The following is a 17,531-nucleotide window of genomic DNA, read 5'->3' as shown; positions in this document are numbered from 1 at the left end:
TCAAGGCCCATTAAAGCCAGGGGAATTTTCCCAGGCTTTTGCTAAAGGCCTTCTCTGCTTGCAAGTAGTCCACCTTATTTGATTTATAGTGTTGAGATTCTGTTGCTGATTTGCTTTTGGTTCAGAGTGGTACTCAGCAGGGCAAAAAGATTATACCCTAGCAGAGAAGCAAAGTCTATTTCAGCATCAGTAGAGAACTTGACTGAGAACAGTTTTTTAGAAGCAGTAGAAAATGGGTAACTACATGCATTGCAGCATTTTGCGGAGATATGCATCTGTGGATGCTGCAAGCAACCCCTTCCATTGCTCAGGAAAGAGAACTTCAGAAAAATCTGATCTTTTGCAACTTGAGCATTCAATACCGAAAGTTGTCTTGAAAACAAATGTATTTCCCAAATGATTTTTTTTTTTCCTAGCAGAAAATACAATTGATACAAAAGTCGGAATGATGTCAGAAAATGTGGAATGTCTGCTAGTTATCCCAGAGTTCAGAAATTTGCTAGAAAGTTAGATACATAATAGAGACCCGCTTGGGCTGGGATGGCAGGGGATGAGTCTAGGAGACTGATGTTTTGGGAAATAAACTGGGTCTAATACATTTATTTAGCCACATGTGGAAACATATGGGGAAAATGCAGTTCATTAAGAATATTGATATTGGCACGTAATATTGGAAGTACTGGCAAGTCTCTCTTCATAATTATACTGTACATCTCCAGGTTTCTCCTTGTATATTTACAGAACTGTATATTTTCCAGCTAAATATGACATGATCAGCTAGATGCTGAAATAAGCTGAAGCAGATTTGGTAAGGCAAATACATTAGTTAGAATTTTAAATGCACGTACTCATTAGGAATTAACTGTCCCATATGAAAAAAAACAGACTTTATTAATAACTAGAGATGGATTTGTTTCCTTTTAGGTTGGAATCTCTGTTGTTCAGATTGCTGTTCTGAAGATGTAATGATCCAAAATAGGATATTTTTTTAATGCTTAGTGGAAAACTTGTTGACTTTTCATTATAATGAAAAAGAGTCTAACTTCAGGTGAACTCATTTTCTGTAGTTCCTTGAAAACTTGTCTAAATAAGAAAACCAATTTTCTCATCTATTAATTTCGGCTTGCTGTCAACATTATAGATAAAATTTGGTTTGAGGGTAGTTTCAGCTGTTGTAATGGGAAATTACTGGACTGCTTTTGTACAACTGCCTTCAGGAGGTGCTGCCTCCAAAGCTGCTTGGCTTCTCCATTTGCATAGCAGAGGGAGGTTGATCCATTCAGAAGTTAGCGGATCTAGTTTAATGCTGATCTCCTTCCATACCACATTGTGAAACAGATGGCTCTTTGGACCAAATTATTAGGTATACTTTCCTGCAGAATTCCCTAAATAACTATAGTCCCTGACCAGAAGCAATCATTGCGTCTTAAGCCAGAAGCGGTTGTTAAGATCCTCCAGGTTTCTCACTGGCCTCCTCTTGCAGAGAGGTCTCGCCATGCAGAGTATCACTGCTTCAGCCTGGGAGCGGGTGATGAAGCAGCGTGAGGCAAGCACCAGGGCCTCTCTGTGTGTTCTCCCACGTAGCTGCTGGGCTGGGCTGAGCCAAGCCAGGGTCTGCACTTGATCTTCTGTGGTCTGCTCTCAGGGATGATGAGGCAGTGGCCATGCTTCTAACAGTGTGCGTGCCAGCATCTCTTCTGCAGCAGGATGAAGTTCCTTGAGCTGTGTCTTAGACAGCTGAATTTGTCTGCGTTGACAGTTGGTAAATCAGCCTCAGATACATCTCTCTGATCAGGAGGATCAAAAAGTGTTTAAAAGAGTATCCCAGTTTCAAAATAGTTTCCTGGCTTCTCTGCTGTATGGCTTGAGCCTGCCATAGCCTCCAGGGAAGGCTTTTCTACCTGTGAAACATTTTCTGCCTGGCTTTCAAACTCCTTATACCTTCTTCTTGGCATTCCTAAATCCATAAAGTGTAGTTTCTCCTCTGTTTCCTTCTGCACGCAGAAACCAAGGGGCCAGCCCTGCCAGTAGGGGTCAGGGAACGCCTGAGCTAATCCTGCCTTTGGCACACGAAGGAATGGTGGGATAACACGGAGACACCTAAGCCTGCAACCTCTACCATTTTTGCACAGAAATGGACAGTTTTGTTAAACTGTCATATAAATGGACACTTATGTAGACTAAGCACAAAATATTTAAATTCCTTTCTGCCTGTAATACAGGTCTGTAAAAAAGACACAACTTCAGGGTTTATAAGGTCTAAATCTGCTCTTAGTTTTCTTTAAGAAAGAATACGAAAGAAAGGCTATATCTACGTTAATTCCATGTGTTGCATGGCTATGGAAGACATGTATGAGATGTGAGTATATGTCATGTCCCTGACCTGAAGGGCATTTCTGTAAATGTCGAGTTTTTTCATGTCTCCCCGGTAATGAAACAGATTTTCCTTCACCCCTCTAATTTTTAAGAGTGAATTTAAATTCTGCAAACATGTCCACCTTTCAAAATCAGTCTTGAAACTCAAACTATTTCACTGTTTGATGTTGAAAAGTTTGCCTAGGACATTCAGTAATCACATTCCTTGACTGCCACGTCATCAGCTCGTGTTCCCTTTTGGAATAGGAGCTGTGTTGTGAACAAATCCATCTCTTTAACCTGTGCTAGAGTCTCAGGTAGAATACAGATTTCCTGTGGGTTACAGAGTCCTGTGAAGAAGAAAAATAAATCTTTAAATATCATTAAACTCAAATGTATGTGCACACACATACAAGTTTATGCAGTATAACTCTTTATCAATCAGCAACTTTCTTTGTTGGGCAGCTTTTTGCTTTTTTTTTTTTTAGTCTTCCCTTAGGAATTGCTTTTGAAGGTATTTTGATTAGTTATGTAATTAGCCACTTGTACAGTTAAAAGCAAACTTTCAGGTCACATACTTTATGTTTACTCTTTGGCTTTAGGAGAGCTTCATTCAGAAGAAATTGCTATTGTTTCTTTGCCTTCCCATGGGAAAGCTTTAGTTTTGGAAACCATTCAACAAATGTAAGGTATGCAAAGAATACTGTAAAGACAGTTCTTGAGTTTGCCAAACTTTTTTTTTTTTTATAGTCAGTAGTTACCAATTACTTTCTTCTGTATAAAGGCAGAGATTTTTCTTATGCATGCTGCTGTGGACTGAGCTTTGATTTCTTGATGACCTGTGAATTTGATAAACTGTCAGTGTCCTCTCTTCCTTCTCCTTCCTACCCCCTTTCTCCAGACTGCAGCAGCTTTTAAAAAGGATAAAACGGCTTACCTTAGCTGATTCTGAGTGATTACCTCAACCATTCTTGAGAAAAAGCTAACATCCAGAAATACAATGATATAATTGTCTGAGTTGTTACTTTTCTACACTCAAGCCTGCTATACCTCTTTTACTTCCAGTGAAATGGATGTCTATTTCAACCATAGAGAACTTTTTAAGATTGAGAATTCACCGGAGAACTGAAGATGCTTGTGAAGAGCTTAAATTGTTTTTCATCAGGAAAATGTTCTTTAGATGTCTTGCCCACAGTGGTCAGTACATTCAGTGCTTCAGGACTAGTTTTCCTGAATCTCTGTCATATCATTATATCATAATGGTCCCATCCCTTTTTGATTAGAGTCCAAAAAATGTTAAATATATCACCATCCTAAAATAGACTCAAGGTCTGGTGGTGAAATAGCTGGCTTCCATGAGAGGATTTGGAAGGGCTGAAGATCTGGTGATGGATCATTTTCACAGTCCTGGTTCTTACAGACCTGCCCTCACAGAATGAAAAAGGTAATGTGTGACACAAAACGAGCAATGATAATTTTAGGCAACCTGAAGATTGTGCTGTATGTGGGTGATGTCTGGCCAGCTGCTTAGAGCAGCTCTCCTGTTATTTTTGGTGCATCTTAAATGAGGATATCGATTTTGGCAGATAGTTTCACGTGTTTGGTCTTTCTCAAGTGATGTCTTTAGAGGTATGGATGGCATATTCTCTACAAACGCTATAAAATATATAGTACAGTTTGCAGCTAGGATTGCAGTGTTTGCACATAGTAGGCATGATGGAGAGCCACCATGGTCTGGGTGGGTAGTGAACATCAGGCATGCACTCACGGTTTTAGTGGAGCAGTGGGTATGTGAATAGCTCTGGGGAAAGAGCTGTTGCACTGAACCCGCTAGTCAGTGTAAGGCCTATCTGGTTAGTCATTTGTGTAGCAACAAAGCCTTTAATGGTGACTGAAGGATTAATCTAGTTTGTGAAATATATTATTTCAGTTCAAGTGGATATGTAAACTCTCCGGTTTGCTTTGGTTCTAGGGTGAATTTCTCAATTATTTAATCTTGTGTTATTATAGTGATAAGGTACTTCCTAATGAAAATTCTGAACATACCTACTGAAGATAATTTTTGAACACTTATACCATGGAGATATGCACTTCTCATTTGAGCATGGTAGATGTTTTTTTAGGCATCTGTTATGCTAGGTTCACCGGAAGAAGAGCTTGATTTTTAACAGACAAAAAGCAGAATTCCCTGTAAAATACGATGAATTATTATATAGTTATATGAAATGAATGAATTGGTGCTATCAGCACATCTTTTTGGTAAACTTCAATCTTGTAAAATCCAGCTATGCTGTCTTCTGAATGGCACAGTGGAAAATCAAGAGAAACTTCTAATTGCTGTGTTGGTTGGTAGAATGAAAATTTCTCAGAATTATACTTTTGCTATACTTTAAACCATAGTATGAAAATAAATTTGATTATTACATCTCCTGTTATAAAACATAAAAATTCCATCAAAGGCTACGCCTTATACCTTGCCTGTTGATATAATTGCAATGTGAATAAAAGAACCCCTCAAACGTAACAGGTAACATTTCCTAACTGCACCATGATGGTTTGGCTGTGAGACGCTGTCATGAGGAAGCACTTGGGCACCCGGGTTACATAAACTCTTTTCTATTTAAAGTCTTGAAGCTCTGCATAACTGTCATAGATGTGATGACCTTTCCTTCTATTGCTGGATCCCAGAAACTGAACTTTGACAGACTTCATGGGACACCTCCGCTTGCTTGTTAATTCACCTTTTCTTCTTCTACGCATTAAAAAAAATCTCCGAGTAGAACTGCCCAGTTGAAGAAGAAAATTTTTTCTGGGTGATGACAATTCGTGTCTTCTGTGCTTGAATTGCTGGAAGTGACTGAAATACAGCATCTAGCTTGTGCTGTGATTCATGTTCTCTTTGGCTTACTGTCACTGAGCACACGGTTTTCATGGATTATCTTGCCGGAGATCATTCTATTCTGTGTTTAAAACTAATAGCGCTTTTAGGTTTGCAGAGAAAAATTTCAGCAGTATTGAAAGCGGTGTTCTTGCGTTTGGCTAATCTGACCTGATTTAGCACAGAAGGAAATCCAATAGCTGCTGATCTTCTGGGATTGCATGACCAATTGCGTCTGTCATTGTCTTGAAAGCTTTTGACTATGTTGAGTAAAAGACTTAATAGCACTTTGGGTAACAGGCTTGGAAAGAGCAGGATAGGGTTAGATGGGGGCAGCTGATCACCTGAGTTGTGGAAGGACTTCCCCAGCCAGGCTATGGTGTCTCTACTTAACAAGGTGTGTGTGGCCCAAGAGAAGGTTCATGACTAGGGATGAGTTACGATGCTACCGGGGGCTGGTTGTCTTTGTTATCCAACACGTCTGCTAATGACTGGATTTTGCATTGCTCCTGGTGTGAATTGTATAGTCATACTGAAGCACCTTATGCCTTGTCCTTATCGCTAGGACAGAATGAACTGCAAGCCTAGGAGGAAAATAAAGCAGAAGTATAATGAAGGTGTGGGTGTTTATATATAAAGCAGGGACTCCATATCAAATGACCCTGAGGGAAAGCTAACCATTCCCAGGCAGAGGTGTGGTGGGAACTCAGATAAAGGCTTGTACATAGCCTGCAGGAAGAAAAGCTTAGGGTAAAATCTAGTCTATTTAAATTCATCACAGTCTTGCAGACTGTAGTGCTGTGGCAGACCCTGGTTCCATAACCAGGAGACCTGCTTCCAGGTAGACCCCAGTGGAACTATCAGGGAAGGGGTGCTCCATGTAACAGAAGCTATAGCATCGTGTGAGCCTGTATGTGTCATCTTTTTAAGAATATGCTGATTATTCTCATTTTCTGCAGTGTTTGTGTATGCTGTTCTTTCCCTAGCTTGTGTATGTGTTTCAATGAGACCAGAGGAATCATGTCTCCTTACCTTTAAAGCCTATGCTTTGGGATTTGCTTGCAATATATTGGTCTTCCCTATCAGAACCTGTGCCCAAAAAGAGGAGAATAGAAAATAGAGCTTTACAATGAATTTCTGTGAATGTCAGTTTTACACATTGATTAAGGATCTTCAGTTATTCTGAGGATATCATTACTCTGAGGAAAAGAGAACAGGCTGCCTCCTCTCACCCGCTGTTATAGTTTTATAGGATGCTTTGCTTTAATCGTGACTTAAACAAATAAACAATCTATCAGTGAAACACTCCAGATACTGAAAACCACATTGTAGTGCAGTAGTTTAGGAGGTGGAGCAATAGCGATTGTTTCTCCTGCTTCCTATTTAACTAATTGTTACCAGTCCTCACAGGATCTTATTATCTGTAGGTGGGGCAGGGACAGAAGTATCTGAAAGGACTTCTCTGGGTATTGCATTTCCATTTTGTCAAGTATAGAAACTGCTCATGCAGATCTCACCAGTGTTCTTTTAGTCAGTATCTTATCATCAGGCCCCAAGTTATTGACCAGTATGAAGTTCAGCAGGGTTTTTATGAATGGAGCTACATAATGAATTTGGTTGTTTGAGTCTGAGAAATTATGCGAAGCTGCTGAACTGGAATTGCAATAATCCAGAACATGCATAGAGTTTCCTGGTCTCATTAACACTGAGGTTCATTGTATTAGGGTGCACAAAGCTTGGGTCAACAATTTTTATCTCTAACATAGTAGAAGAGATTCAGCGATCCCTTTGCCTAACAAAAATATTCATTTATACATGAAATCAAATACCAATGGTTAGTGTTTAGGAAATGTTTTTGGCAAATGGGATGTCATGGTTCAATTCACTGGAATCAAGCAGGGAGGGGGAAATGAGTTTGATCTTCAGCAGTGCAAGTGACCACCAAATAGGGGGTATTTGGGCTTGAGGCACACTTGATCCTTCCTTTTAAGTCTGTTTCATTGTAAATAATAAATTATCATTGAAAGGGTTTTTAAAGAAGGAGTATGTGTCGTTTTACAACGATGCAAATTCTGACGTTTACCCTATAACCTAAGTTTTTAAAGTAGATCAGTATTGACATGAAAAAATGGAATTTCTTTCCTTCTCACCATCCATCACCCTCATTTCCAGAGTGCTGTGGAGCAGCTAAACTGTTGCCCCATTGTTCTGAAGGTTAAAAAGTACAACCAGTGAAAACTCAATTGGGGTTGGGGTTTGCTGCAGGACAGATGTAGAACACCTACAGGAGTTACTGCCAATAGAGTTACAACAGGAAATCATAGGAAGTGAAGGCATTTGGCTGGGATGTAGGTCCCCTAAGTTTAGGAACTGATGGGTTAGAGGAGAGACTCGACAGTGGATTTCCTCAGACCCAAGTGAGTGTTTTCATCGCAGAACTGATGAATGCACTGAGCAGCTCTGTTGTTTAGTAGCTTTGCCAGTCAAACCCTGAAAATAATATATTTTGTGGAATGTGATATTTGAAGCACAAACATTTTGGTCTTTGTTTTGTCAGAAGTAAGTAACAAATATAAACTTTCTTTGAATGATTGAATTGTATTTATTTGTGTCATCAACCATACCAAAATGACAACATTTCACAAAGCCAAATTAGTTATATCAGTGTGCTGTAAAAATTCAACTTTTTTTTTTTTTTAATTAAAGACACATTCCCATAATACCTCCTAGAAAGGCCTTGATGCGTTAGTTGAAACTTATAGGAGTTAAAGAAGCTCCAAGCTTTGATTTTAACCGATTCAAGAACTCCAGTGTGTGTTTAAAGTGTCTAAAATTTAGAGTTCTACGACATACAAATGGATGTGCAGAGTTCAGCAGAGGTGCGCCTAGTGAAGTACGCTGAATGTGATAGTGGATGCTTAGGGAAGAGAAAAAGAACACGGTAAGTGTAATAGTTATGCTCTTTCAGAACGTTCTCCTGAGCCAGAGAAACAAGAAGTATTTGAATTTTTCTTTTGCGAATATTTCCACTCTGGGGTTTTTTTGAACATGTGCAAACCCTTAGCTTCAGTTCTGTCCTATGGTAAGGAATCCCTCAGCTTAAATACAGCGTATGAAGAAATATCTCATTTCTTTCATCTTAACTTTGTTCCCTGCAAGTTTCACTTGTTGTTCCTAGTTCTTGTATTTGGTAGATACAGCGAGGATTTTTTTTTTCTGTTCACCTTTTCCACAGTAGTCATGATTTTAGAGATCTTAACCACATGTCCCTCATAATTACCCGTTTGCCAGGCTGAGGTCTGCTATACTCTTATGTTATTGATTGTGTGGAAGCTGTTCTGTAACCTTGATCATGATCGCTACTTTTCTTTTTCCGTTCTACATTTTATAAGATGAGGAAACCAAAATTGCAGTATTTAACCTGTGGGCACATTGTGGACTATCTAGCCGGGAGTGGTGTTTGTTCCCTAGTACCTGCCCTCTATTTGTTTCCCGACTGTGTTAGTACACTTATAGTGTCTGTGTTATGGCTGATGTGCTGGAATGAATTCACTACCACTTGGTGAGTTATTCCATAGGTTCTTCCTACTGTTTACCCTAAATAACCTCGTTCATCTGTGTTTCCTACACCAGTTTCCTCTACTAATGACCCACAGGCTTGCGCTTGGCCAGGCTACTTAGAAAAAAGCACTAGTGGCATCGTGAACTTTGGTGTTTCCTGTACTGACATGTTTACCTGCAGCTAAAACATATGCCTAAACCCATGGGACTAACCTGTCATGTATCAAACATTGCACTGCTTTTTTAGCTTTCTCTTCCCATATTCCTTTCCTAGATATATTATACGTGCAAGTTCCCTAGAGCAGTGATCTTGCCTCCTTCAGTAGCCCTGCAGCCGTAAAACAATCAATTAAAATGTGAAGTAAAAGGATAATTAAGATGGGCTAGTGTAATTCTGATACAAGGTACTAAATAAAGAAATGTTTTGTAACTAAAAATGATGAAATGAGCACTGCATATGTCCCATGCCCTTTGCTTGCCAGCACTGGTATTAGTTTTTGTACTTGCCAGTGTTGTTCAGCCTGCTGTGAGTAGAGAATGATCAATCACTATCACCTTGGTCTTTTTGCTCAGGGTGATACCAAAAGCCGCTTTCATTGTTAACATGGATGATTACCAATGGGAACTGGCTTAAACCCTCAAACTTACTTTACATAACTTGTTGAATATCTATGCCAACTGCCAAGATCTCGACATCAGCTTAGAGATTAAAGGATCCATTGTCCATGCAAATCTCATGGTGAAAAATTATTTCTTAATGATATAATATCTGGCAATTGCTTTTGCAAGCTATACCAGATGTACTTATTTGTTGCTCTTTAAGAAATGTGTCCTGCAAGCAGCTTCCCTGCTCTTATATATGAACTTATAAATGTGCCTTGCAGAAACAATTCTGCTCTGTAATTGCATTCTATTAGTAACTCTACTAGATTTGCATCTCTTTGAGGGTAGACTTAGCTTAAAATGAAGAACTGCACGAGATTCAAATCTATGGATTCAGACAGCAAGAACATTTTGAGACCACAAGGAGGGGAGAGAGCGTTACCTTAGCACACAATTGCTCACTTGCTCTCTCCTGATCTCCATCTCTCTCTCTACTTCTCCCCTCCTATAAAACCAGATTGTTCTCTGAAATGTAGTTATGTGATTTTGCTGCAGGCAGCTGGTTGAGTTACAAGTAAATTACTGCTTTCTTCCATACCTGTCTTTCAGATGAGTTCACGTATTAGAGTAGATTAAGATAAACAATGGAGGCTATTAATGAAAGACAGGAAGGATGGTGAGAGGAAATCGCATACAAAAACTGTGCTGCTTTTTTTTTCCCCATTATCTCTGTTACATTTTGCTGTGGCACAAAGATATGCAAAGGGCGTATCACTAGGTAAGCGGTGAGAATCTTTACTTTTGATATCAGGTGGACAGTAGTTAGCTTGTGATTAAAAATATTCACCACAATGAATAATATTCTTTCCACATAAAAGGGTATTCATTTAACCCTCTTACTAGTAGAGATCTCCATGAACTTGTATGCTTTTCAACTTACTTTCAGTCATTTGGGATGAGACTTCTTTGAGATAATTCTTAGAGAGAAAATAAAAAAGTAAAAATTAGCCTATTTCAGACACTAGCCTGGAGTGTTCTTTAATGGTCTTTACCTTTTCTCTGGATAAGCATCACATGTATATTGGTGAATTTAACTTTCTTATAGTGTTGATTTAAACTCCGAAGTCATCCCCTTCTTTCATTCTTCTGTCTGTATTAAGAATTTAATGTAGGTAACAATTTGAATTGATCTAGGAGTTGTCATTAAAATAGAATCTGAGCTCTTGCGGTGTTCTCTTCCAATGTGAGAAAACAATGCATGTCATGTATCATAACATTAAAAAAAAAAAAAAAAAAGACTTAAAAATGTCAACGGATTTATAGCAGCTTCCTACTTAGGACAAAAGGTTTTTTCAAACATTAGTGAATTCTCGCAAGGGTTATGTAGGAGGGAAGTTATGTGAATTATTGAAGATGACACAGGAAATTTCTGGCACAAACTGGGAACACTCCCTGACTCCCAGTTTTGTGTGGTAGCTGTAAAATAATTTTTTCACCCAACAGTTCCTTTACTAACATAGAGAATTTGAGATGATGAAAAAATGATCTAAATGATAAGTAGGTAAGCAAATAATAATAATGTACTGCAAATTAGGGCTGATGGCAAAATTTTTGAACTCAGAGTGAACAATGGCAATATGCTTTATTAAGAAAACATGACTGAAAACATGCGATGATGTTGCAGAACATTTTACTGACGCTGTCTTGAGCAAACCTGCTTGCAGGATTGAATTGCAGTGGACCAGCTGGTAGCTTTGCTTGATAAGCAGAAATGTTTCTACTGGTATCCCAGCTTCAGAGCACTACATTTGAAAATGTCTTTGTCAGGGTGAAAATTGTATGGCATCAAGCTGCTCAGACTAATTATGATCATGTGGAGCTGGAGAGAGTGACACAGTTTTCATTGACAAATAAGATATGTGCTCTTAGCTTGAGAGGATTATCGCTTTTCACTTTTGGGATTCTTTGAATTTTGAAACATTCTATGAAGGAGGAAAGTAGATGAATCAAATACCACAACCTAAACCCAACCAAATCTAACATTCACCCAAAAAATCCTACTGATCTCAAAGCATTAATTGTCAAAAGAATTGCTGTTTGATTTTAATAAGCATTGCGTTAATGAAATCTCCAGAAACAAGACTTGATTGCAATTATAAACTGAGAGGTCAGCTTTTGTCCTTATTTCTGTCTCAGTAGTATGCTGCTGTGGCTAAAACTGATGTGATTTATAATTTCCCTGCTACCTCTCTGGCTAACATTTGTATTACAGGGGTGCAGCAGTAGGGCTCATGTATGTAGACTTGCACATACTCAAGCTCATAATCCTGTTTAGTTTATTTTTTTCGAAGCAGCATGAAAACCTTGACAGTATGTCTGCTTTCAAATGCCTGACGGAGAGAGGAGGGGTGTCTAGCAAAATCAACACCGACTTCATAAGCCTGGCAGGGGCCAATGGCAAACTGGAAAATGTCCCTTCTCCCCAGTATCCAGGAGGAAGTACTTGGTCATGTGTGGCAGGCTGCACTAAATGATGAGTCCAGTTAGCCTTTGTCCCATGAAGTTCATACATATGGAAACGGCCTCTTGCTTGCCTTTAGGGACCTATTTAAATGAAACCTAGAGGTAATAGTTTCCAGTCGTAAAGGAGCTTTACATTCAAATTTATTTTTCTACTCTGTGTTGCAGTAGCTGAAGTTTGTTCATGCTGTTCTTTGGGCACCCAGAGGAATGAGATATACATAGCGAATATTTTACTGCAGTTAGATATGTTATTCATATGTTTTGTTTTGATGATTTTTTCCATGAATATATTGAAACAAATCCTAAAAGATAATTTTTTTCTAATATGCAGTCGTCTTTTCCTGGCTTAAATACACCCCCACCCCCACCAATCCCCCCAATAAAATCTTCAGTACTCTGAAGTATCTGTATTTTCAAAAAATATGGTTAATTTTGATACCTATTTTCAAGGAAGTGCTCCAAATATAAAAGATTGAAGAAGCTTCATTTTCACCTGTTTAAAAAAAAAGGAGGGGGGGGGTGGAGTGGGGGCATGATATGTGAATGAAAAATAAACCAAACATTTTTGCATCCAACAGGGACAATAGTGATAATTGGTTAGTTGTGAATAAATTTATAAGCATATATGGTAATAAATGCAGAGAGTAGGTAATATACACTATTTGGATATATTAATTCTGTTAATAAAAATTCAGTATTTTGAAAGGTTTTTTCATAAGGTGAGCCTTTTATATGCATCCCTTTTTCCCTCAGATTAATGAGTTTCTTGTAAAGTCATGTGAAATGATGTGCTAGGTCTTGACTTCGCTATCAGCAGTTCTGGTAACTTAAGCAGCCAATGTTCTTTCTGAAAAACGCAGAAGCTTAGAACTAATGTCTGGCCCGAATATACGGTGGTGAAAATGATGATCAAATTAAAGAAGGATGCCTGTCAGAGACTTACTGTCATGGTTTCCGCTGGGATGGAGTTGACTTTCTTACTAGTGTAACTAGTGCTATGGTTTGGGTTTGGGACGGGAACACTGTTGGTAGCACAGTAATGATTTTGGTTGTTGCTAACAGTCTAGGGCTCTTCCGCACCTCACACCGCCCCACCAGTGAGTAGGCTGGGAATGCGCAAAAGGCTGGGAGGTGACACAGCTGGGACAGCCGACCCCAAGGAGTATTCCATGCCATATGATGTCACGCTCAGTATATAATGGTCAGGGAAGAAGAAGGAAAGGGGGGATGTTTGGAGCTGTGTTGTTTATCTTCCCAGGTAACTGTTACGTGTGATGGAGCCCTGCTTTCCTGGAGATGGCTGAACACCTGCCTGCCGATGGGACGCAGTGTTGCTTTGCTTGCATGGGACGCAGTGTTGCTTTGCTTGCATGGGACGCAGTGTTGCTTTGCTTGCATGGGACGCAGTGTTGCTTTGCTTGCATGCGTGTCTTTTGTTCTACCTGTTAAACTGTCTGTATCTCAACCCATCAGTTTTTTTCTCACTTTTACTCTTCTGACTCTCTCTCCCATCCCAACTAGGGAGAGTGAGCGAGCAGCAGCGTGGTCCTCATTGCTGGCTGGGGTTAATCCAGGACACTTACATAGAAATTTTTTTAACTGAGTGCTAGTTAACTGAGGTTAGGCCCGTAAACCTGTACAAAGATATGTTTTGGAGCATGAATTGAAGCATAGGGATTGTTGGCTGGCTTTTCAGGCTGAAAGTCAACCAATTCTCCGCATTCCAGGCCTGGGAAGCTTGGGGGAGAGAGTTGCGTAGATGTGGTGTTAAACATCTCTTGTGGCTGGTTGTCTGCAGTTGCATTCAGCTGGAAGTGTTGCATAACCCTAGTGGGGCTTTAGTGATAGTAGCAAAGTGTTCTCATTACCTAAGGAAAAAAAGTTAGAAAAAGTCTGTCACTGTTAACATCACTCCCATTTGCTGATTGTTTATTTTGTTATATATACAATGAATCCCGTTTAGCTTTCTGGTTATTAGGGACATGGTAAAAAGTTCGAATCTGTGGTATATTTGTATTCTTTGGATAAAGTTCACATCTCCAATAGATCTTAAGGAAGGCATAAAGCCTGTTCTGGGTTCTCAATTGGGATTTGAGCAGAACTCAAATGGAGCATAGACCATAGGTTGGCATATAATCATGAATTGCATATATAGTAGCACCTTATACACAAGTACTGATTATACTTTACCCTCCAAGTACAATTTGAGATGCTAATGGCAGTGACAGCTATGGTATGTTTACCTGAAAGTCACGGGGGTCTATGATAAAAATAGCTGCCTGAAGGGTGGAAGGACATGCATCCCATGGGGCTTTCTATGAAATCCTTAACACCAAAAATGTTCTTCAGTGATTCTATTTCACTATTAAAAAAAGTAAAGCCCACAGATTCTATTTAGCTAACCGTTTTTATGGTATTTTTTAGACAACTATACAACAGTATGCAAAGCACAAAGATACAACCAGTAATTAAAGGAAGAGGTTACACCCTTTTAAGTTGGTTTGTTGTTGTTTTTTTTTTTTTTTTTAACTAGGAACTCTTTCCGTAGTAAATGTAAGCATTGCAAAGAATGATAATGGTTGTCCCCTTCCCTTTTAAACTCCATCCTACAGAGAGGAAAGCATGAATGTCTTACAAGGGCCTCTTCCTTCCCTGCGTCTCTGGGTTACTTGACAAAGGTGAAATTAGTCCTTGTTTGAGAGGGTTTAGAAACATGGCAAGTCTCGTGCTATTAGTGTGCATCAAGGTGAAATCACCTGAGATACCTTACCTCTTCAGCATGTGGTATAGAGCTATGAATGTTGCTGGCCCCTATAGCATAAGACCAGTGCTATACAGAAACGGGAGAGCACAGTGGTAAAGTTCCCTGAAACTAATTTTGAGTTCCACTCTTTCCAATGGATTAAGTGAGTAGTTACCATGAGGTTATTGCAAAACCGTGTGAAATATTTTTGGTAGTTGAGTCTCTGGCACCAGTATAGAATTCAGCTTATTTTTTCAAAATGCCAGCTTATGTTACAGTGGAACTGAGTATAAAATATCTATCTGTCCTTGCTGTTATTTTACAAACCCTAAACTATTTAGCTTGCCCATGCATTGTGGTCCAAATCATTGTGTGTTTTGGATTGTCTAAATCTATATTTTGTTTTTTTTTTTTTTTAAAGGTACGCTATTTATATGATGTAGGATGCTTAGTGGCATGCATACGAATTGTAAAAAAATCCATCAGATATTACCCAGAAGACTAGACAGGCTCCTTCAGGGCTGTTATGGTCCATCAAGTAAATACATACTTTGCAATGTGTACTGATGTCAAAAAACATGAGCTATTTATCCAAGGGATTCTGTTACAGTATACTAGGCAAATGTGTATCTAGTGGGGTTTTTTTAAGAGCTGATTTTTCTTGTTTTCAAACTGAGAAGGCTATATCAATTTTGAGAAAGCTGCCATGACCGTTTATTGGAAAAATATACACATTTTCAAAGCTAACACGTGTGCCAAACTGCTAAACTGTATGCTGTTATTAATATGCATTTATATAGCACCGTAATGTTGCATATAACAACCTCTGGAACCAGGATCCTAATAAGCCTATATATTACTGTAGTCTTACGTAATGCTGGCTTTGTTTTGCTGGTAATTGAACAGATGGATTGCTGTTGCTCACTCCCAAGCACTTTGGGTAGTCAGACTAGTGCCAGGTCCCCATGTTAATTCCTCGGTGTTACTGAAGTCCTTATGAGAGATCAGAAACAATATAAAGACATAGCATACGTAATGTAAACAGTGTGTTTTCTGCACATCAACCACTTAATCTCTGCATCCGAGGTAGCTGTACACTCTTTGCTTTGGTTTACAGCTGAGTAATTTGTGGTGTTGAGGTGTTTAATGACTTGTCCAAGTTTAACCGCCTGGTCCTGATGTGGGGATGCAACACGTTGTTTTCTCAAAGTAAAGCTTTCTGTACATTTTTTCTCACCCCCTCCTATTTTTGCAATAAACATGCATGAGGACAGCAGGCAACTTTCTTTTTATGTTACTGAGGGAGATCTCAAAAAAACATTTTCTGAAAGCATCTGAAACATGCAACTGTATAGACCAATGCACTTGATTTGAATATGCCCTTTGAATGTGGATGGTTTTTATTTGAATGCTTTCAGTCTATCGTTTAAGACCAGATCTGTGGCGATGCGCTCACTGAGATGTATGCAAATGCGCTGTAATCGTTTTCCTCTTTGCTTTTACTCCCATCTCGACGGCCATCCCCCGAGTCTGATTTCTCAACACGATGCATCCTAACTTGGCACCTCATTTGCGAAGTTCTAGCATGCAGCTACATTTTAATGGCCAAGCTGCAAGGCCAGCTATGGCAGCGCAGGAGGGGGAAGAGGGTCCATGGTAAGCGTGCTGATGCAGATTTTTCCATAGGAGTGCCAGCAGCATGGCTATATTAAATTATATAGCGCTAAAGCCAGAAGGTCATTCAAATGGTTTGAAGATTCCTCTGTTATACAGTTATCTTTATAACTTAGTCCTATCTATAGATGGCGGAATTATGACTTTCATTCACGTGCCAACCATATAATACAATAATTATAATACTACACTCATAAAACCCAATTGCTGTATGCGTGTACGGCTCAACTAAAGCTCAGCAGATGGGATTGTGATTACAGCCCCAGCCGCAAAAGAAAAAAATCTGTGATATTTGGAGTAAAAACTGAGGCTGATGGTGTTATTATGCTACATGTTCAAAGTATCATTGCAAGCTGGAAATTTATGTTTTGCATGCTAACTGAGCGGCCTTTCTTGTGTGTGTTAGTTTGAACGACAATGCATTTTTTCATATGGGAGGAAGCAACAAAATAATAGAGTGAAATTAACCAATCAAAATCATGGTAAATAAAAGTCTCTCTCTCTTTCTTTCTTTTTAAGACTCAAGAGGCAGCTGGCACTCTCAGGCTTTGTTATATTGAGGAAAGAGAACAGCAAACTGCATGCAGTATAGAGTCAGTCTCATTGAAACTAATGGCATGAATGATCTCACACTATTGTAGTAAGACGGAGATTTACTGTGCTTAGTAGAGAACCCATATTATGGAGAAAAGCATCGATCTACTTCCACATTTTATTCACATGAACGACAAACAAGTTATTCACTACTATGCGGTCACATTCAATCCCTTAGTGTCTAAGTCACAATGCCTTCCAAGTCCCTCACACTTTACAGCTGTGCAGAGCACCTAGCCAATAACTACTTGTCTCCACTTTACAACCAACAGAAAAGGTTTATGAGCCCCTCTTACTTGACCAGTTTACAGTTTAGACTTGTGTTTGCTGGACAATTTTAGCCACGACCTTTGATTCCTACAATAACATATCCATTAATACAACGTGCTCTCTCTTCCCCTGTTTTTCATGTTAGGCATTAGGCAGGTGGAGAGAGAAGCTGAGACTACATTGCCAATTTCACTTTTTTAGTCAGATTATGCAATTTCCACGGCCTAGACATTGTCCATCCAAAATACCAGTGCCTATTTTCTGTGCAAACGGAGCGCATGTAAAAATAGCAGGGATAAGCTAAATGTAAAGAGGAGAGGCAAGGAGAGA

The sequence above is a fragment of the Vanellus vanellus genome (genome assembly GCF_965231255.1).
Source record: "Vanellus vanellus genome assembly, chromosome: 6".
Lineage (NCBI taxonomy): Eukaryota > Metazoa > Chordata > Aves > Charadriiformes > Charadriidae > Vanellus > Vanellus vanellus.
Note: the sequence above shows the minus strand (reverse complement) of the source record.